Genomic DNA, 23,173 nt, shown 5'->3' with positions numbered 1-23,173 from the left:
GATTGAATATCAGGAGCAGTGCAACACTCTTCTTTCTTTGCATTGCAAATTTGTACATAGCTTTCTCTGATGTTCTTCATAATGTTATCTCTTACTTCCCTGAGAAACTGCACATACTTGGTTGTTTGAAGCAATATGAGGCACACCTAATAATGTTCAAGAAAGAAATGTACTACAAGGACTTTGTGACCCTAATGAACTTGGACATTTATTGTGAAATAATGTCATGGACCAGAGCCATCTTTATTAGATATGATTCATGAATTCTCTTCCAACATGAAATCATTTCATTTTTAGGATTCCACACTGAGGTATCAAATAGCACTCCTGCTAGGAAAGCTGTGCCCCATCCTGACGAGCAAGTGCTTAGCTTTGATGTCACCACTGTCCGGAAAACACTGCGGAAACTTAACATTCAGAAGGCAGCTGGCCCAGATAATATCCCTGGGTGGATTCTTAGGGAATGTGCTGATGAGCTGGCTTGTGTGCTTACAGATATTTTAAATCTCTCATTGCAGCAGGCATTGCTCCCATCATGCTTTAAGATGGCCATCATTTTGCCAGTGCCAAAAAAGTCCACAATTACAGGCCTCAATGATTACTGTCCATTGCACTGACATACATCATTATGAAATCTTTGAGAAGCTGATAAAGGACATTATTGTATCTAGCCTCCTGCCAGCATTTGACCCGCTTCAATTTGCTTACCAAGCAAATCGCTCTACAGAGGATGCTATTTCTTCTGTTCTCCATCTGAGCTTGGAGCACTTAGAGGAAATAAATACTCATGTGCATTTGTTGTTTGTCAATTTCAGCATTTAACACAATCATTCCCCGGCATCTAGTAGAAAAACTGGGCCTTTTAGGCTAAACACTCCTTTGTGTAAGTGGATTCTTGATTTTCTTACTAACAGGCCCCAGTATGCGCGAGCTGGAACAAATATTTCTAACACCATTTTCTTGAGCACAGGTTCTCCTCAGGGCTGTGTCCTATGTCTGCTGCTATTCACCCTGTTGACCCATTACTGTTGTGCTAGGTTTGCCACCAACCATATTGTGAAGTATGCGGATGATACAACAGTAGTGGGCCTTATTCAAGATGACAGTGAGGGTGCTTACCGCAAGGAGGTTGAAAGTTTGGTAAACTGATGTAAGGAGAACAGCCTAGTTTTAAACATTAGAAAAACCAAAGAGATCATTGTTGTTTTCAGAAAAGGCAGGCACAGCCACACTCCTCTGTGCATTAATGATTCACCTGTGGAGATGGTTACCAGCATCAAATTCCTGGGTGTGCAGTTAACAAGTAGGCTGGCTTGGTCACTCAACAGCGAGACATTGGTGAGGTGGGCACAGCAGCGCCTGCATTTTCTGCGTTGCATGAGAAAAGCACATCTTCCTTCTCCTGTCCTTACCACTTTCTACAGAGGGACAATCGAGAGCATCCTGTCATACAGCATCACAATCTGGTTTGAAAGCATCACTGCTTCAGACAGAAAGGCGGTGCGGAGAGTGGTGAGGATGGCTGAAAAGATCATTGGCAGTTCCCTCCCTTCCATCCAGGACATAGCATCTAAGTGTTGCTTGAATAGGGTCTGCAAGATTGTCTGGGACACTACACATCCTCTTCACAACCCATTTTCTTTGTTACCTTCTGGGAGGAGGCTCCGTGGTACCCGAAGCAGAACATCCAGATTCAGTCACAGTTTTGTTTTATAACAGTATTAACCTTGTGAACTCTAAAGCTTCCTTCCTCCTTCCATTATATATTCAAGATGGACAGTGATTAATATTTATATGTTACTTATATATAAGGGTGTAGGTCTATACATATGTTGTATATAGTATGCTTAAATGTGTGTTATGTATGCTTTGAGAGCAAGCAACTAAATTTCATTTTTAATGTGTGCCATTGGGCCCACAGTAAAAAATGACAATAAAAGTTGTCTGTCTGTCTGTCTGTCTGTCTGTCTGTCTGTCTATCTATCTATCTATCTATCTATCTATCTATCTATCTATCTATCTATCTATCTATCTACCGTGTCTTTGCTATAATTATGCAAGAAAGTATAAATAATAAGTGTTGTCTCAAGCACTGGTTAGTCTTCTTCAACTTTTCCTCCACACATGGTCAAGATTGAAATTGCCAGTATTTCCAGTCCTAGCATATCTGGAGGAGGTCAGCTTGCGGAGAACTAATTTATCTTCATCGTATACCCTTCTCCTTGGCTTTATTATGAAAACTGACAGGGCAAGTAAACCAACGCAGGTAGCAATAAAGTTGCATAGATGAAACACCAGCTTATCAACTGTTGCAACCCTTAGCCGGTCTTTGTTTCTAATCAGAAAAAGTTTTTAAAAATCACTGCTATATCCTGGATCTTTAGATTAATATTTAAAATTGTGAATGTGCAGGGGCAGACATTGGTTTAACTGCGTTTTCTTCAGAATGTCTTTCTGGATATTTGTGCATGGGTGATTCCAGCATGTTTCAGTGATTTTTATGGAAGAATAATCCATCGCTAGATGAGAGTGATAAATTATTAATAGAGCTGAATGTTTCAGCACTGGGCTTTTAAGGGAAGTCAGGAGACAGAATGTTCAGTTCAAGATTAACACAGCCAGGCTACAATGCTCCAGGATCAGTGAGGAGGGAAATGGGTAGAGAACAGGTTTAGGAATCCTGGAAGCATTTATGCTTTAGTCAAAGATGGTAGAGAAGACTACATCAGATTCTAGCTGATTCCAAAAGCATCTTTCTTTTAAATGGTTGTGTGGTTATAACCTAATATAATATAATAATAATATAAATATAAGCATATATAAACATTATATATTATTATATAATAATATAAACAGAAGTGACGTGTTCACTCCTTTAATTCAGTAGATAGGTTCTTTGTTGGTTTAATTGTGCTGCAAAACATTTTCATGATGATGATATAATAATAATAATAATAATAATAATAATAATAATAATAATAATAATAATAATAATACAACAACAATAATAATAATATAATATGATGATGATGATGATGATGGGACCTTGGAGGTCTTGTAGTCCAGCCCCCTACTCAGGCAGGAAACCAGTGATGGTGAACCTTTTAGAGACTGAGTGCCCAAACTGCAACCCAAAACCCACTTATGTATCGTCGGATGCCAGGTGGGCATGGCCCATTGGGTGGTTGTGGCCATTGGGTGGGCGTGGCCCATTGGGTAGATGTGGCCGCGGTGGTTACGGCAGACTGGGTGGGACTAAAAAGTTCAATCAATCAATTCCAACTTTGTGAGATCTTTTTTTCCCTGCGAGAAATTGAAATTGATTGATTGATTGAACCTTTTTTTTTGCACACGGCGGCGGAGGCCTAAAGTGAAAAGGTTTTATAAAACCTAGCTGAAGGCCTAGGACTCGGGTGACAGCGCACGTGCCCAGAGAGAGGGCTCTGCGTGCCACCTATGGCATGCGTGCCATAGGTTCACCACCAGGGCCCTATATCATTTCAGACAAATGGTCTGGATGAGTCTGTTAAGAAGCCAGAGCACAAAACTTCTAACAAATTCATGCCTCAAGAAGAACACCTTATAAAGAATACATTATAAAAACACTGTGGAGAAATTTGGACTCGTTTTCCTCTTTTTTTAGTAAGTGAACTCCTTTTATTCAGCAACATTGAGAAAGCTTGACATATCTGAGCCAGTCCTGCAAGGGCAAGCTAACATAGCTCTTGTTTAGGCACATAACATTAGAAACATAATTTAGCTGATTTTTCAGCAGAGATGAAGAATGCAATCGTATTAATTTCTGTCAAATGGAGTGACTGTAATGTTGACAGAGTGAGAATTAAAAACATGAAGCCTGGTGAAATAAATCATAGTCAGAATCACAGATATCTACAGAAGAGGAGACCTGCATTCAGCAACATATTAGTAAAAGTTTCTCTGGTTAAGCTGAATCCTGAGGAATCCTGGCTTATATCTGTTTGATGAGCCTCATTTGTTTTTTTCCCTGCCAGTGGAAGCAGCTAAAAAACAACAACCCTGGAAACATTTTCTATGATTTGCTTTATCTTGATGTGGGCACACATTACTTGCAATTCTTGGTTTGTAAAAAGTGCTCATATTGGGACTGCAGTTTCTTTGCAATCACTAATCTTTCAAGTGGCAGTCTCCATCTTGTAATTTCATGCATTCTCTCAAGAACTGACCTGGGAAATTTCATGCAAAACCAGAGAGTTCTTGAGAGTTTGATATAATTTCAGCCATGTTGTAATGATCACAAAAGTATTAATATATTTAATTTTGTGAATTAATTGGCACCCAATAATTGTGAATAGTTACTGTCAATAAAATAGGCATAACTCCCTTTATTGTCTATGTTTTGTATAAGTCCAATTCTGCCTTCCCTAACCTTCTGCCAGAATAAAATCTTGTCCTTCCTTCCTTCCTTCCTTCCTTCCTTCCTTCCTTCCTTCCTTCCTTCCTTCCTTCCTTCCTTCCTTCCTTCCTTCCTTCCATCCATCTTCAAATTATAAAAAATCTGATTCTGCCATTAGAAAACAACAATAAATGCTAAACTAAGTATACTAAACATTAGAATTCTGAGAATTCTCTGTAAGAAGCAAGCATATATTTCTGGATATGGTTTGGTGCAAATATACAACATGAGTTTATTAAATAAATCTGGATTTCAGTATATCATGAAGAAATGGATGAAATAATATTGATCCTCATTGATAGACTGTTATTTTTAGAAGGTTTTATCCAGTGCTTTTTTTGAAAAAAAAAGGTGCCAGAACTCACACATGTCTAGAATCTGCCTTGCCTAACCTACAAAGTTTACTTTTGTAATTGAAAAAAAAACCCTTCAATTTTTAGTGTAACTAAAAGACTAGGATTTTGTTCAAGGTAAGTTAATGCTATTAATGTTACCATGCACTGTGCGGCTTTAAATTACAAGAAGGCATTTTATTAATCTTTTGGGACATTTACCATTGGCATACCCATTTAGTTTAATGAGTGGAAATGTCAGCTTTCTATGTGGACTGAAATTGGCCCAATAAAACAAGATTTGGTTGCTTGTAAAAGAACGAATTATTTTTAAGAAGTTGTCGAACAAGGTGGAAAAATTTACATTTGGAGTTTAATATGGATATTGACTTGAAACAAATTGAAGATGAAATTTGGTCAGTGAACAGATTACTTTTAATTTACCTTTAAGTTAAACCCAATTTAATAAATAGATCTGATTAAACCTCATACTGTAGATCTACCTTTACATCTGACCAATGCATAATTTATATATATATATATATATATATATATATATATATATATATATATATATATATATATATGTGGATCCTTGGTTTTTCGGGTTTTTCCCCGCGTAGAACTAAAGGTGTAGGCGCAACGTTTCGACGAAATCCCATCCGTCATCATCAGGCTAGTGGTTTCTGCTTCCTTCTTCTGGGAGAAGTATGTGGCTGTTTGTTTTTCTTTTTTAAACTGCCAGAGGGGGTGTGTTCCGTGAGTGGAAGTGTGCTGATTGGGTGGGGATTATGTGTGTTCTGATTGGGTGGGAGTGTGTTTTGAATGGTGGGGGTGTTCTGATTGGGTGGAGGTGTGTTTTGAGTGGATGGGCTGGTCTCAGCTGCCAGCCTTAGATCTGAGCTGGTGAGTTGTGCTGTTTTTGTTTGCCTTCGTGTTTGTGGTGGTGCCATGTTTTTATAGTGGGTGTCAGTTTGCTTATTATGTGGTTTGGAGGGGTTTAAAGTGGCTGATGTTGCAGCTGTAGTTAGGTTTCTGTCCTGTGGTTGTGCCTCCCCATCATTGTGGGTTCGGATTTGCTTTTTGAATAGTTGTGTGGTGGTGATGTCATGTGATGTTATCATGAGTTTGGGTCTGGTATCATTCTTGGTGGTTGGGACTTGTCTGTCAATCAAGGCGGGTTTCCAAATAGCTGGTAGGCGAGAGGTATCATCTCGTTTGTTCATGCTGTGGGGGCGTTTTTCTATCTCAATGGCTTCTCTGATTATTCTGTTGTTAAAATGTTCAATTTTGGCAATAGTTTTGGTTTTTTTAAAATCAATTTCATGTCCCGTGGCTTCAAAGTGTTGGACCAGGGATGAAGTTTGTTCTCCCTTTCTGAGTGAGTTTTTGTGCTCTTCAATGCGTGCACTTATTCTTCTGTTGGTCTGTCCGATGTATGTGGTGGGGCAGGTGGTGCATGGGATTTCGAATACCTCCAAATCACAAGGCATTGGCTTTATTCTTACTCTTCCCCTCTGCAGTTTGAATATAAAGTATAAAAGACTAAAAAGAGATTTTCGTTGACATCCCAGCCTTTGAACTACCCAAGGACCTGAAACAGCAAAGTTTCGCTGTCGGGAAAGCTTCCACGCTAGCCGCCTTTCTTTATTCTTGTTTTGCCTCTTTTTAACCTCACACCCCATCTTCTGTAAGGGAAGGCAAAAGGCTCACTCACCCTCGTTAAAGATGACCTCCATGTTTATGTGTCTCCCACCACCACCATTGGCTTCCACACCAGATGGTCCGACCCAGCCAATCAAGGCACATTCTGGCTGTGGTGCTCTGGCGCCTCATGGCTCCTCCTAGAGGAGGCAGACAGTGCCGGAGGGGATCCTGCTTGTACTGTACCGCCAGCGGGGCATTTTCAAAAACAAACAAGGATAGGAAAACAAACAATAGGAAAAGAATGCAACTTTGGAAAACCCATTGATAAAAGGTGCCGGAATTCCGTTCTGGTGCATTCTATGACAAAAAAAGCCACGGTTTTATCTATTTTTCCATAGATTCTGATTTAGTTTGGTAGATCTTATACAAGAAATCTCATATTAAAGTTTGTGGAGTTCTTTCCTTTTTTGTAATCAGGGTCTGAATAATTCCTGAACAGCAATTTGCTCATGGGCTATGTAGTGATATCAACACATACTAATTTCACTCTTCAGAAAACCTGTTAGGAAACAGTTGCATTATTTATCACAACTGAATAGTGGATAGCGACAGAACAATTCCTACAGCATGTTAAGTTTAGCCTTTATATATCTAAGAGAGATGGCATTTTGATCTGTTTAAATAATATAGCAAAGCTTACCTAATGTAGGTGATGATGGTCAACTGTTTTTATAATAGGTAAAAAAATCCAAGCTAAACTGAAAAGGATTTTCTAATTATGGGAGAAAATGCACCTTCAAATAATATTGTTGCACAACACAGAGGAAAGAGTATTTTTTATCTCATATGTATTATTTGAAGTGTATTCTGTCCCAGTATTAAGCAAGTTTACCAAAATAGTTTGAGACTGACTTGTATCATCTAATACAGAGGCCCCCAACCTTCTGGGCACCAGGGAGTGGTTCTGTGGAAAAAGATTTCTCTGTGGACCAGAGGGGGCGTTGTTTCATGTGCTGCCTGCATCCAGCAGATGGGGCTTTGCTTGTTTGTGTGGACTGGTTGCTGGCATGCAGCGGCCCGGTGCTGGTCCACTGATCGGGGGTTGGGGACCCCTGATCTAATACAATAATTTACACTATCTTGAGATTTGTTACTATATACAATCAAATTTATCTTGTATCCTTCATCTCAATCAAATTTATTTTGCATCCTTCATCATTCCAGAGACTAAGGACTCCTCACTACAAACTGGAATATTCATAATTGGAGTATCACCAAATCTCTCCTTTTCTGGCTGGCTTTTAATTGTCTTGCCTGATTTACATATATTGAGAACTCAATATTTCCTGGCTATCTTGTAAACCTTTAGCTAGTTTAACAAAGATATTCCCAGTCGATACTGATTTTAATAGGAACATTTCTACATACATGGAGATTAGAATATTGGCCATGAAGGGCTTCTGATAGGTCACCTTTGATTAGGCTTGCCTAAGAAGGTAATGCTGATTTGCTGTAGCAAAATCTGCATAGAGCCATTCATCTGTGTCTATTGTCATTTTCTCTTTCTGAAAAAATGGAAACCAATATTTTGATTGAAATTAGCATTCTTGCACACTCTGAATTTCTTATAATTATATAAAGGACTTTTAACTCATGTATTTTAAAAAGTAGCATTAATTTTATTCTTAGTTTTATTTTTTTAGAGAAGGGCTATAATAACTCTTCTGCATCTAGACCTGAATTTACCAAAATCCCTCCTCTGGCATGTCATGGGTTTATTACAGTAATCTTCACTAACAGTCTTAGACTATCAATCTGACACTAGATTATCTGCACTTAATAATAGCACCACTAGAACAAAAACACCAGAAGTCAGTTGCAAAAGGCAGTTTTACAGCTAACATTCTATGGTATTACTTTTACTATTATTAAACAACATCTGTTTAATAAGGAAAGAACTCAATAGGTGGACAAAAAATGCCAAATCCAGTTCAAACATCTGGCTGATTGGTTGACCAACCATAATAATATTAATGGAAAAAGAAATATGCTTAGAGCAATACCTAAAGGATTATCACTATCTGGAAATTTTGAATTTATCAGATCTGCACATCCTAATTTTATCCCAAAAGTCACACTTTACTTGGAACTTTCTATATTTTTAGTCACTACCTTAATAATTCTTAATCCTTAGTTAAGACTTGAGTTATTAAGTTTTTACAAATCTTAGACTGTGAATCTAACTGTAGATTACTACTACTATTACTACAACAACTGCTACAAATGACATACTGAAAATAAAAAAACCCCAGAACTGCTATCTTTTATAAAGTATATAACTTTTGAAATGAATCTACAAAGGCTGTGATTTACTTTCCATCAGGTGATCCTTCATTTGAAGATGCCTCTATTTGAAGGGGTGTCCAATTCAAACCTGATTTTTTTTCTTATAAAAAGGCTATAAAAAGGCAAACTTTAATCTAAAAGTTGCCCATCAGCATCAATACCTAGATAAAAGAGCCAGCAAAGGGAAGATTTGCTGGCTGCACTTTCCCACCATAGTGAAATGTTCTGCATTTTTTTGCTAAATTATAGTAATTATTTCTAAATCTGCACCTGCATCCCTCTATATAAAAATAACATGCTGACCTTAGGCAACCTGGCATTCTGCTTTGTTCTCCTATGTATTTTTTCCCCTTTTTTTCCTGGGTGGTGATCATCTCTTAGTAACTGCTCTGGTTTACAGTGACAGTAGGTTTGTTGTGTGGATTGTAATTTGCTCTGTTTAGCTGGGAAGCAAGAGATGAAAAAGTCAGACAGTGAGGAAGCATTACAATGACATCTCATTATGCTTTTAAAATTTCTAGGTGTGGCGTCAGAGAAATAAGGCTCAGACCAAGCAGATTGTTTTAGTCTGCTTTCATAGATTATTTCGCATCTCCATGGTGTCTGAGCCACAAGTCCCAAGGGCCAAGAAGATCTAAGCAAATCATGAATGGCATCATGGCTGAACACCTGCATCTTTTCCAGCTAACCAGGGCTATTAACATTTAAATTGAGAATGCTGAGGGAGGGGGGAAAGCAGTCTAGACAGAATAAACAAACTCACTTCATAAAAGTATAACATAAAAGGCAGGAGATGAAGTAGAACCACAGAGGTCTAAGAATAAAGCCATGTATTTCAGTCATGGGTCAAAACAGTTATTATTCTTTTAAAATATATTAGTCAAGTTTCCGATGGATCAGCTTTTCAAAGTGACTCTGAGGCAATGTTTACCTTAAAAGTCCTTTATTTAGCCCTATACATGGCAAAAGCTTGCTAGAGGAAGCTGGAATCTGAATCCTCTCCCCTTTGCACAATATATTAACCACAATTCTCCACCTTTCTATTTCTGTCATGAATCACATTCTCCAATTAATTTGAAGAATCAGTTTCTCTTCTGTTAGACAACCCGCCAAGTTCTTATCTTCTCTTATTTCAGACAGCCTTGAGGTACAATCTTCCTCCTCCCTCCTCCCAGCAATAATCTAATTCTAGCTCTTATACTAATACACAAGTTTAATATATGAAATAGCTGCTTCTTCATCTCTTGTCAAGCAAGAACATTCAAAGTTAGCAGCGTTGATAATATTTATTTTAGGAGAGTGCACACAGAATCACTTACTTGTAACCAAAATAAAGGTTGATACTTTTACAGCAGCCTAGATACTAAGAACTATTGCTAGCTAATTTTTAAATTGTTTTTGTAACATATTATTTAAAATTTAAATAAATAAATTTATTTAAATAAATTTAAAATTAATAGTTCTACACTGTATACAGTGCTAATTTTTCTCAAAAGATTTGGATATACCATTTAATTGTCTGTAAGCCACCTTGTAAGACCCAACTCAGAATCTTTACTAGCACCAGTGAGGTTCAAAAGGCAGATGAAAACACTGCTTTTTCACCTTTTGTAGAAATATATAGTATAACATTTTCCCTTTAGGAAAATAGGCAAAAGTACATACAAAATTTATATTTTATTAAAAATGTCTTCTAAATAAATGCCTATTTCATATGGATGCAAGTCAGAAGGAACACTTACAAAACAGACAGCTGGAAAATTACCTGTTTTGCTATTGGTTTAAAATAGCTTAGTGCCAATAAAACTGTTCAGTTATCCAAAGCTTGCATCACATTGGCCTTTTTTTCTATTGTAGAATTCACATAGAACTAGTTTTGTTAACGTGAAACACTCTTAGATTGCCTAAAGGAGATGTTCAGTGCAAAAAATGACGTTGGATCTTTCTTAGTTTGCTTAAAATGTATTTCACAGCATGCCTTTAGGTATGGCTTATATTCTACATATGGCTTATATGCTTATATGTTTAAAAAAAAGTTCCTTAGCATCAGTAACTGATTAACATTCCTTTATATGTTTTTGTTTATAATTTAAAAAATAGGCATGCTACAGCCTGATAATAAAATATCTTGAATATCTTTGTTTAGATAGGTTAAGGATATCAGATTTCATGAGCCCTCGTTTGATTACCTTCCCTTCTTTCTCCTCCTTCAAGTAGTAAACTTTTGTATAATAATATATGTTGATGAAGTTGTACTTTGTCAAAGTGTTCGTTATGTTTGCCTAGCCCTCTATCATGGTTGCATTTTATGGTATATAATATCTATCTCAGCTATCTATCATCTATCTAAACATTTAGAAGCTATTTGCTCTCCAAGGAAAAATAAGCATTTTAAACAAATGAACTTTGGAAGGAGAATGGAGAAAATCAGTATTAGCGCTTGTGTGATATTTCACCAATCTTCTGCAAGATATACTTTTTATTACTGCTACAGGTTGGGAAAAGATATAGTTTTTATTTCAAAAGCATAGGTATAGAAAGATTAATTAAGCTCCCTACAAGCCAACATACACATAATTCAAAATATCCTTTAAAATAATTATGGAATAGATTTTTTTAAAGAAGCTTTAAGGAAGCCTTAAAGAAGGAAAAAGTGTATTGTCCAGTTACCATACTGCATATTTATATATAACATGTAAGTAGATTCAGATTCAGCAATGGGTTAAAGTGATTTACTTTAATGTAGAATGTAGATGTGCTCTAATGTGCAATTTGCCATATACTGTAGATCAGCTTTCTACAAACTGGCCACCTTCCAATGTGTTTGGATTACAAATCTCTAAATTCAGAGGGTTGACCCATTGATTTCACTGAATTCAAATCTGTTGGTAGGGGTGTGTGTGTGTATACACTTGTGTGACTATTTGTTTCTTCCATTAAAGATAAAAAATGAAATTATTAATATATTGCATGTGAAAGTTTCTATAAACTAGTAGCTTTGTGGAGTCATAGTTTTGGATTATTGGACCTGAAAGGATAGTTAACATCACACTATTTACTGGATAATGAATTGGGGTTCAGAATACAGATAAGGCTGGAAATGAGTTGTAGGAGTCTGTACCTGGCACACTCTATGACATAAATTCTTCATAAATTAATATTTTGATTATATTTATATCCTGATTTCTTGCAAGATGCTCACAATTCTGTCTGGTTTTTCATGTCAGTTTTGTTGTGAGGGCATGCAGGTATTTGGTTACTACATTATCAAAGTAAAAGCCCCTTGAGGTAGGCCATGTTAAGACACCCAAGAAATATTAGAACTTTATTGCTATGGGCTGTAGTGGTGGAATTGTTAAAGCCTGACAGAATTTCTCCTTTCCTCCTCCTCATATCAAGGAGAGTCAATGTGAGACAATCTTGACTTACTTTCTCATGCTTTTCTATTTCCAGGACTAAGTTCACATTTCCTAATGGTTGCTACATATTTTCTTTCTCTGGGCTGCTCTACACCATCTCAATCTGTTCTTCAGTTATTCTGAATGCGCGTTAAACTAATCATAGGCCAGTTCCATTTCAGTTGTAAAATGATTCCAGATTTGTTTTGTGGTTTATTTACTGACATTTGTTTATAGCTGATAAAGAACTAGGAAACTTATTTTGAAAATGCCCAGATCAGAAATCCAGATCTTGGTAGGTGGAGGCTAGAGCCAGGATAGAATTTGGGAGGTTTGTAGATTATGAGAAGGGAGATTTTTCCCCCGAAAAAATACATAATTAGATGCTTTTTGACTCAATTAAAGTTGGGATTGTTAATTTATTTAAGCAGTCCTGAGAGAAAACGTTTAGCTAACACTGCAGAGAGATGGCTCTGTGACGACTTGAATTGCTCTTGCTTTCTCCTTCTCTCAGCCCTTCTCTCCACCATACAAGATTGTCAAAATTGGTAGACTAGGATTTTCCCTGTTTTAATGGCTTATTTTAAATCTTAGTTTAATGTTGAGCCTAGTTTTAAAATATAAAATGACCATTACTTTGGTGAAAGTGTTTTTACCTCCAAATTTAGGTAGTGGTCTGCAAAAGAAGCAGTTGGAGATATGTGTGATCTGGAGATCACTTGTTGGTCTCCTCTGCCTTATTTGAAGAACTAATTCATGCAAAGAAGTGTAACAATCATTCCATTTATTGAAGCAGAATAGTAGAACTTCATCTTTGTTCTTAGTCCCCTCCTTTCATAGGCACAAGAAATAAAAATATTTTGGATTATTATTACAATTAAAACATTATGATTCTAATAGTAATAACACTGGTAATTAAGACACCATAATTAATATGAAAGAATATCCAGCTTTCCTCCCTCTGTTTTGTATCCAATACACTTTTTTTTCTTTTTACAATCCTTTAATTCCTTAATTTGTAGCAGATACTTTTTCTTTGGTGCCCTAAGAGAGAAACATGTGCCAATACTTGGCATTGAACTTTCAACCTCCTGAGTGGAAGGCGAGCTTCTTCATCACTAGGTTACCATGCCACATCCAATACATTTGGTATCTAAACAATAGAATGTTAATGACTTAAGTATATTGTATAAATATCATTGTACCGAAATAACAATGGATCAAGACTTATATTAACATAATAAAAAGGGGGGGAAAGCACAATTATTACCATTATTGACAACTGTAGATCCAGTAGCATCTTTTAATTGCATCACTCTTCATTGTACCCTACTGTGTTACAACATCAAAGGCCATTGATGGTCATTCTCCTATCTAAAGTAACAGATATGAACTAGTGATGAGAAAAATTCTCCAGTGCTTTTTCCTTAATCCCACAGAGCTCCTTCCTTGTTTCTCCTTTGTGTTTTATTCCCATTGTCTGTTCTGATGAGGGAGTCTGTGAATTGGAGATCCAAAGGTCCAGAGGTCATCAGGTTGAAGAAGGCTGTCCTAATGACCTTAGAGGGTATTGTAATGCATAGGGTTTATTCCAAACTCCTCCTTTTCTACATTATTAATTAACTATTTCTCATTTTGGTGATTTTATTGTGTTTGGAGGATGTGACATGACAGTTACAAAGGGATCCAAGTTCTTTGGGGAGGGATAATTAATTTTCTATTTATAATTTTGTGTAGGATTGATCTTCATACTGGGATGAATCATTTATTTGACAGTTTTATCTACAGTTTTGTTTGCGAAGGTTCCATGAATAGACCAATATGCTGAGAACAATAGCTGCTTTTTGAAGAAAGAAAGAAAGAAAGAAAGAAAGAAAGAAAGAAAGAAAGAAAGAAAGAAAGAAAGAAAGAAAAGAGAAAGGAGGGGAGGGGAGGGAAGGGAAAGAAAAGGAAAGCTTATCACGTATTCTTTCAGAACATCTACTTGTTACTACGTATTCACTGAATGAAAATTCCATCAATATATTTATGCAGTGGGGAGTTATAAAGAATCCTGTGATAAGTTTCTCCTTTAGGCCTGGATATTAAACCAGATTTATATCACGTATAGTTTGCAAAATGTATTTTTGCTATGTATGTACTTTGATTCTCTGCACATTGTATACTCAAACTTCTCAGCCATATCTTCCAACCACATTGTTTCTGCAATGTAATATTCTACATGAATTTCCTCAGAGTAAGTATAGTCAGTGGTGGAATTCAAATATGGGAGCAACCAGTTCTCTCTTGCGATGCAGCTTTCGGAAGTCCATTCTGGGCCTGGGCAATAAAAAATTAGCTACTGGTTCTGCTGAAGTGGTTCAAACTGGCTGAATCCCACCACTGAGTATAGTAGCATCACATCTACATTTTGAAATCCATTATCAACATAAAAGTAATCTCAAATAGCACTTTTTTGCCTGGTAATAATCTGAAAGTTCCAATGATGATGATAATACATTTTATGAGATGGATTGTACGATGATTGCACCTGTTGAAATACCTGAATATCACTTTTCCATGCTCTAAATCATGAGCATAACCCAAACAAGCCAAATAAATAAAAGAATTCAGGGGACAAGTGAGAGGTGGAGATAGAGCAAGGATGAAGAAAGAGAGAGCAGGGATAGCCAGTAATTGAGAGAAAAGGGAAAAAGGAAACAAAGGGAGTGAACTACTTGTTGTTGTCAGTTGTGAAGTCATGTCCGACCCATCACGACCCCATGTACAATGTTCCTCCAGGCCTTCCTGTCCTCTACCATTTTCTGGAGTCCATTTAAGCTCACACCTCCTGCTTCAGTGACTCCATCCAGCCACCTCATTCTCTGTCGTCCCCTTCTTCTCTTGCCCCTAATCTTTCCCAGCATTAGGCTGTTCTCCAGTGAGTCCTTCCTTCTCATTAGGTGGCCAAAGTATTTGAGTTTTAGCTTCAGGATCTGGCCTTCTAAAGAGCAGTCAGGGTTGTTCTCCTCTAGGACTGACCGGTTTGAACACCTTGCAGTCCAAGGGACTCGCAGGAGTCTTCTCCAGTACCATAGTTCAAAGGACACAATACTTTGGCACTCAGCCTTTCTTATGGTCCAGCTTTCACAGCCATACATTGCAACTGGGAAAACCATGGCTTTAACTATACGCACTTTTGTTGGCAGGGTGATGTCTCTGCTTTTTAGTATGCTGTCTAGATTTGCCATAGCTTTCCTCCCCAGGAGCAAGCGTCTCTTAATTTCTTGGCTGCAGTCCCCATCTGCAGTGATCTTGGAGCCCAGGAAAACAAAATCTGTCACTACCTCCATTTTTCCCCCCATCTATTTGCCAGGAATTGAGAGGGCCAGATGCCATGATCTTGTTTTTCTTAATGTTGAGTTTCAAGTGAACTACTTACCCAATGCCATATAATTGCCATTGTTTGCCAGCTTAATAAAATAAAATTAGACGGCAAATGAACACTCATGCTATGGTAATATAGCTGGGAGCTCGTATCTTAGAAATGGTAAAATAAAAATAGTGTAAAACCTATTTCTTAAACTCATGTACTGTTGCTAAGGATGTATTTTACAGATGCAAGTAATATTGTGTATATTTAATTGGTATAATCCATGGTATAAACATTCAGCATGCAAGTAAACCTTTTGCTCAAGGACTTGCTTGATTGGCTGAAGGAAGAAATACTAGCAAACTAGCCAAATCTGCCTTTCGATTCTCGATGTCATAGCCCTACCTCCCATGCTCAGAGGATGGGGAAGAGCAGGGGAGATCTTGGAGAATGGAATCTATAGGCAATGGCCCAACAGGGCAAGGCTGGAAGGTTTGACCCCCATTAACAAAATACTCATGGGCCCAGCTCTGATTGAAAGCATCCTCCAGTGGAAGATGATTTGGAGATCAACCCCAGGTATGTCCCAGAGCTGAAATATATCAGGAATGTGAGATTGGACGGTTCCTGTGCTCTTGGAATAAACTGGCATTCTGAGTTGAGTGAATGCAGTCCAGCTGGCTAAGAACAGAGATTTGAAATCTGGACCTAAAAGCTTACCATCTGATGTGAGTCAGAGCTGGGTTCATCTTTGATGTGCTTCACTAAACAGCTGCCTGAAATCCTGCTGACCTTGTAGTCTCTGCTTTGGTATATTTGACTTTGTCTTCACTTAATGCCATTTTGGATTTGGAATTTAGCTAAATTGGCTCAGTTCAGATATTGGCCTGTTTTTGGACAATTCCTTTGCATAATTGCCTACCTATTGTAGTTCATAAATTTGTTTGACCTCTCAGCTTAGCTGTCTGTTAGATAGGAAAATGAACACAATAATCTCACTTTCTGTGTACAACGCTTTCTAGTTTCTGAGTAACTGGCTAAGGAGGAAAAATGGCTTTTGTTGCTAATCCTCCACTTGATATTAATAAAGTTTTTCTTATAAATGGATAGATTAAAAGGCCTTTATTGTATGGTAAACTAGAAAGAAATGCACTAGAAAGAAATTACTGTGCATGCTTCTAAAAAGGAACCTCTGTTCCTCGGGTTGGCCTGGGGCAAATATAAGCACAGCACTTGAGCACAGGTGTCCTCCAGCTAAGTGAAATGGTCAAATGCCATATAAACATATTAATCTTTCCGAGGAACACAGCTGTTTGGTCTAATTGGAAAGTTTCTCCAGTGGGTTTACTCTGTTCCTCGAGGGAACGGTTTTTTCTTATCCCTTTTTGAGGTTGAGAAACCAGAAGTGCTTAGCTTTGAGTGATCTTTCTTATTAATAACTGTTATAGTTCAACCTTAGCATTTCTTCAAGAACCCTTTAATTAGCAGAGATGAGGTGATACGTGTTGGCTTGGGAAGTAGACCTTTTGTGTCCTACAGTAATGAGTTGTTCATAAAAGTTTAGATTTTGAGCATGGCAGACTTTTTCAGGTATACTTGATTGCTAAATACGGATTGCAATTGAGTAATAGCTGTCTCTGGAGGTGAGCATTTAAAGGCAGATATCAACTGCAACTTCCAAGTAGTCTTCAAAAGTAGCCTCACAATAAAGTACATGACAGTAGTTGACTTTAGAGGTGATAATAGAATGGGTACCTGTGAAGTGGCGAGATTACAGTGCCTTGAATCTGCATGGCCAATAATTATTGTCACTGGATTTAGGGATGGGCCAAATTAGCACAGCAAGCGTTATTCAGCAAAATGCCATAATTTAAGACTGCAGCTTTCCATTGAAGTCAGTGAGACTTAATATACAATTGAAATATAGCTGGTTTCAAACACAAATCCCTTAGCAAATGAAGGTAAATATGCATGTCCTAGGACATGGGCAGGCAACCTTGGCTCTTTTATGACTCATGGACTTCAACTCCCAGAATTCCCGAGCCAGCCATGCTGAGGAAAAAGGAAGAGGTTTCCAAGCCGAGCCATGCTAGCTCAGGAATTCTGGGAGTTGAAGTCCACAAGTCATAAAAGAGCTAAAGGTTGCCTACCCCTGTCCTAGGATAATGTTGCAGGATCCAATCTGAATCGGTCACCAGGACCAAAAGTTTATTCTTCCAAGGTTTCGGACTGGAGAACATCATCAGGGAACTTCTCTCTCCCCAGAATATGCACATAATTTGAAGAGAGAGAAGTTCTCTGATGATGGGTTCCAGCACAAGCCGGAAAGCTTGGAAGAATAAATCTCTGGTCTGGTGACAAGACTCATATTGGATCCTGCAACAAACCTTTTAATGTGGTTGTTTCCTGGTGATTTCTTTTTTTTCCCCTCACACATTCCTGCTTTTTGGCAAATCATATCCTGTCATTTACGCTTTAAACTTTAAAGTATTTTCAACTACCTTGTAAATTAGTGTTTCGTTTAGGAAAAAAGAGTCACAGGAAGGAGACCTAGGTCCACCACTCTGTCACATAATTGCAAAGTTTGGTTTGTGGAATCATTGCATCCTGAAGATTTGTTTTCGAGCAGTACATCAAACAAATCTGTACAATAATCTGGGGGAATAGTTACAATATCCTGCTCCCAAATAATTTGGTTCAAGGTAGCATATGCCAAATATTTTCCGTAGTCATCCATATGTATATATCTATGAAATGTATGAATAATAATGTAAACTGAATACTCAAATCTAGGTGAATGACTTGCTAAATATTGTGAATCTAGCCTTGAAGATAGTTGGGAACTGATATGATAATGAAACTATTTAAATAGGAATGATCTGCCTGTTTGTTAGACTTTAAGGAACAGCTGGTGTTTTCAGTGTAATAGGTAACAATGATATCAAAATATCACACCTTCTCTTGATTTTTGGATAATTCTTTTCTACTGGGAATTTTTTTTTAACAAATGTAAATGTTGCCTTTAAAGTAAAAGTGTATGGAAAAATCAGGTCATATGCATGTCTCATTCAGTTTCACCTTATACTGTTAGTCGTTTTATAAATTGTGCAATGACAGTGAAGCCAGTCAAACCTGTTTCTCCAAGTGCTGCCCTTTGAATTCAACTTTCAGGTTCTGAAATTCATGTGAATGTAAGAGCATTTCAACGGGTTTATTTTCTTATTGAGGGGGCTGTGTGAGAATTGCTTCATATAGCGATTTGTGGAAATGGCAAAGAAGGGCCATTCCAATTCGAATCTCCTTCATTCTCTTTGTGTTTTACTCCTTCTGTTTAAATCTAAAGATACTATTTTAGGTTTGCATTTGCGTTAGACTTTTTTTTAAAAAAAATATAATTCCTATAAGTCAACCCCCTCCCCCCAATCTTTAGAATACAACAGAAAGATAATTATTGTTTACTGCAGTGTGGCTTCTGTAACGTCGGCACATAAATGATAAACATAAATGATGAAAATGGAACTTTATACCCATTCTGGCTAAACCTTTGTTTTGCTTCTCTTTTTTTTCTTCCCCACCAGGATTTTGGCATATATTCACAGGCTCCTACAAGACAATAATGAAGCCTTTGAGTGGCAGGTGATGACATACATGCAGCCCCAGTAACTGCTCATTTTGTTAGAAATCTAAATTCCACATTTTCCCCTAAGAGAGTAGTACCGCGCTTCAGAACTTGCTGGGAGAGGTATGTGGGTTCTACGCATTTTTGTTTGAGAGTTTCCTATCAGGAATGAAACTTTTGAGACTAGGGCATAACTTATCATTATACCCGTTGACTTCCCATCCAATGACTACTGATGGCACCTCCCTTCCCCCTCCAGATTTGAATTGCTTGCCAGCCAATTTTAGAATGCATTTTGTCCTTTAATGGATAAATAGTAAATAATAAATGGCCACAGACCATTCAAACTGAAATATTGCTGCCGTGGTATGCTGATAAAGATTAGCGTTGTGCATTACAATTAAGCAACACAAAAACACAAAGTTAGTTTGACTTCTGAAGATTTTTCATTTTGTACAAAATACAGGTTTGCTACAAGATACATCGAAAAAGTCACCACCACCACCACCGTCACTTCTTCTTTCACTTCAGTTTGCCAGCCCATTTTTGGGTGGAGGGGAGGGAAAGGGCAATGAACACACTTCCAAAGAAAACATGGAGTTGCACTCACAATTTCTCCCCCCCCCCAATTTGGTAACAATACATATAGGGGCCTATGTCAGAGCTCCAGAAGTGGTAGATGCTCATGCTTTGCTTTGCAGTGGGCTAACTATCAAAGGAAAGAATGAGCTAAAGATACTGGAGCAAGTGCCCTGGAGTCTTCAAATAAAGTATCAACTAGCACATTATTAGCCTATGAAAACGCCTTGTCTTTTGTGGTTAAAAGTAGCTGAGACAGACTTGGCTTTAAAATAAATAGCCTGCTGCTATCATATATAGCTTGAGCCTAGAATACATTCAGTTCAGGGGACGGAAGTTTTGTATTGTTGAACCTTTCTTCTCATTTTCACAGTCTTAAAACCTAGCTTGCAGCAGAAAGCACAGATCTGATGGTAATAGCCTCCCACCAGAATCTAATTTCAGTTTGCAATCTGTTGTCTTGTAAGGTACTTCACATTTAATGGTGGTGGTGTAAAATCAGGAGAGCTAAAACTTTGGGGATTTTAATTTAGCTTGTAATTTTGAGTGACGTTAATAAGGAAAAAGAGCAAAATACTTAATAAAGAGATGATTTGTCAGGAAGCAAGAGCTGGGTAAACCAGAAGCTTTAATTTGTAATTAATATATCAGGGTATTGGTTTGTAAAGATTTACTACATAAACAGCTGAGATATCATAGCAACAATATCAAGAGCTATAATCTAGAAAGCACTCAGTTCATTTTTATTACTTTAATTATTACTATTAGTTCAGACATGTCAAACTCGCGACGTCACATGACATTGCGCGATGTATTGGAGCTTTTTCCCCATTGTCCGCAATGGGGTGAACTTGTGACATGTCCGGTCCGCGGGCCAGCAGTTTGACACCCCTGTATTAGTTGATGTTGATTAGTTTTACATTCCATTTTCCCTTGAGGACTTCAAAGTTATAAACTGAACAATCCTATGGGAGAGGGAGGGATTCAGAATCACACGGAAAGCTTCATCCTTAAACAGGAAATATTTGAAAGGAAGGAAGCAATAGTATCTTCAAGAGGAGGCAACTTTTGTTTGTAGGAACAAACATAAGTTGGTCTAGTATTTTCATTTTATTTCTTTTAGCATTTATTAATTTATTTCACTATATTGGAAGTCATACACTTGTCATATGTCATAACAACTACCAAAAGAAGACCAATATTCCTTATTACAGAAGAATGGTCAAAACTGGACTGTGTGAGTTTCCTAACAAATTAATTGCATAACTGAGATTCAAAAAGCAAACAATTATTCTTTTTCCTTTATGAATTTTGAATGTGAAAGCTTCAGGGAATTGTGCAGGCCAAAAGACCATCCTTTTTTTAATTACAAAGGCCATTGTTATATTAGTTTTAAAAGCCTGTTACGCTACACAGGTTTTACTTCAATGTTTATTTTATACCTTTATTTAGCCAACAGACATATCATAGCAATATACTTCCTTTCACTGAAACATTTCACCTCGGAAATGTATTGCCCTAAGAGAGACTGTGGAATTTGGGGGGGGGGGGTTTGCAATACTGCTTACTTTGCTTTTTCAATTGTTTTACCTCAGATACATAGACAGTATGTAGCCTGACCAGTACTTTACCTCGTTTTAAATAATTGAACAGTGCAAAAATGTAGTAGGATTAACATTTATATTGTCCCCATAACCTTTGGGGATTGTGAGAAATCTTTCAAAAATTAAGTAATGTGTTTTGCTATTTGAATACTATCCATGGCACGTTACAGGCTCCGAGTTTATATCAGCTCCAATGTACTAGAGCTGCTTAGGTCAGAGTACTATCCTGTTATCATTTGATATTGGTGGCTAAAGGGTTTTCATTATTTCCTCTGTTTGTATTCCCAAATATAGTAGTACTTAGGGAACTATTATCTGAGATTCTATGTGGTAGCAAATCTATTTCTGCTTGCATTAGTACACTTTTCTCTTAGCTGCTTTTCACCCAGCATAGATTACTCTAGGATTACTTTGTGTGGAGGGGGGATAAAGAACCTTTTTATATTTTGTACATTTATGTCCATTATTTATATTTTATGCATGGTTCATGGTAAAATGAGGACCCAGATTGTTGGGGGCAATTAGGCTGACTTTGTAATAATGCCGCTTGGTGTGTGTGTGAAAGCCCTAATAAGCAGGCATATACATAGAATGAAGGCCCTGAGTCTTCGGAGAAGGGCGGGATATAAATGGAATTAAAATAAAATAAATAAATAAATGGTAGGCCTTAATTGAACAGCACATTGTCTCCAGTTGCCTTTCTGAGAACAAGTTTTGACATGTCTAGGGATGGAGCTTCTGTATTTATTCAGTCTAGAATGAGTAATTTCGAAAACTTTTTCTCACACGGTGATCTCATATTCTTGAGGGTGATCTATCACAGAACAGATTTTACAGCTTTAAAAAACTAAGATGAAATATGGTTGCTATTGAAAAACAATGCCTGGTAGTTCTCAAATTTTATCTCTGCTTCTTCCCTAATTCAAGATAAAAAATGAGTGAAGACTAATCCTCTAAAGATACTAACCTTGGGATAGAATCAATTGAATATTGTGGAATTTCTGAAAAGGAGACCGAGGATTATGTCTCAAATCTAATAATTGCAGCTAAGAAATACACACTTAACATCCTTTGATTCAAATTAGTTATCTTAAATCTTTAAAACTAAACTTGTGTGCTTCTGTTTAGGATTGTTAAATAGCGATGCATATATTCTTTGTTTTTTGAACTTTTGGAGGTTGGAAAGAGAATAACATTTTCCAGTAAACATTTAAAAGTGTGAAACATGTAAAAGAACTATTCTGAGCATCATTCATAAACTTTGTCGGAAAGAAGAACATGGGGCAGCTTTCCTCAGAAGTTTACCATACTGACTGTAATCAATACATTTGGGGGATACCTTATTTCCCTGAAAGTAAAACACTGTCTTAAATTATTTTTGCCTCCAAAAGAGGCATAGGTCTTAATTTTGGGGATGTCTTATATTTTTTGTGACACCTGCCTCGCCTCGCGGCAGTGGCACCAACTGCCTCGGCCAGCAGCCTGCATGGCTACCGGCCCACTTCTGCTGCTTCCACTCACGGCAGGAGGCCACGCAGCACATTGCGCCATTGCTGCCATGAAGCAAAGCAGGTGGAGGAGGGGGATGGAGCTGCCCCATGTGCCCTGCACCTTCTTACTGGTACTTCAGCCCCCCCGCCAGGCCATTCCTTTATCGGTGACCTTTCACTCCCCTTCCGAGCCAGACTGCCATGCTACGGCAAATGGGATGGGCGGGGTAGGCCCGGTCCCCCTCCGCCATTTCAGAGCCAGGGGGAGTGACGGCAAATGGCTCCGCTGCTGCTGTGCGCTGCTGGAGGGCCTTTCTTTAAGCTTCACCCCACAGATCACCTGCGCTTTGTTCTCCATCAACTCTCCTGGC

Source organism: Vipera ursinii (assembly GCF_947247035.1).
Source record: "Vipera ursinii genome assembly, chromosome: 4".
NCBI classification, from domain to species: domain Eukaryota; kingdom Metazoa; phylum Chordata; class Lepidosauria; order Squamata; family Viperidae; genus Vipera; species Vipera ursinii.
The sequence above is the reverse complement of the archived record's forward strand: the minus strand, read 5'-3'. Positions refer to the sequence as shown.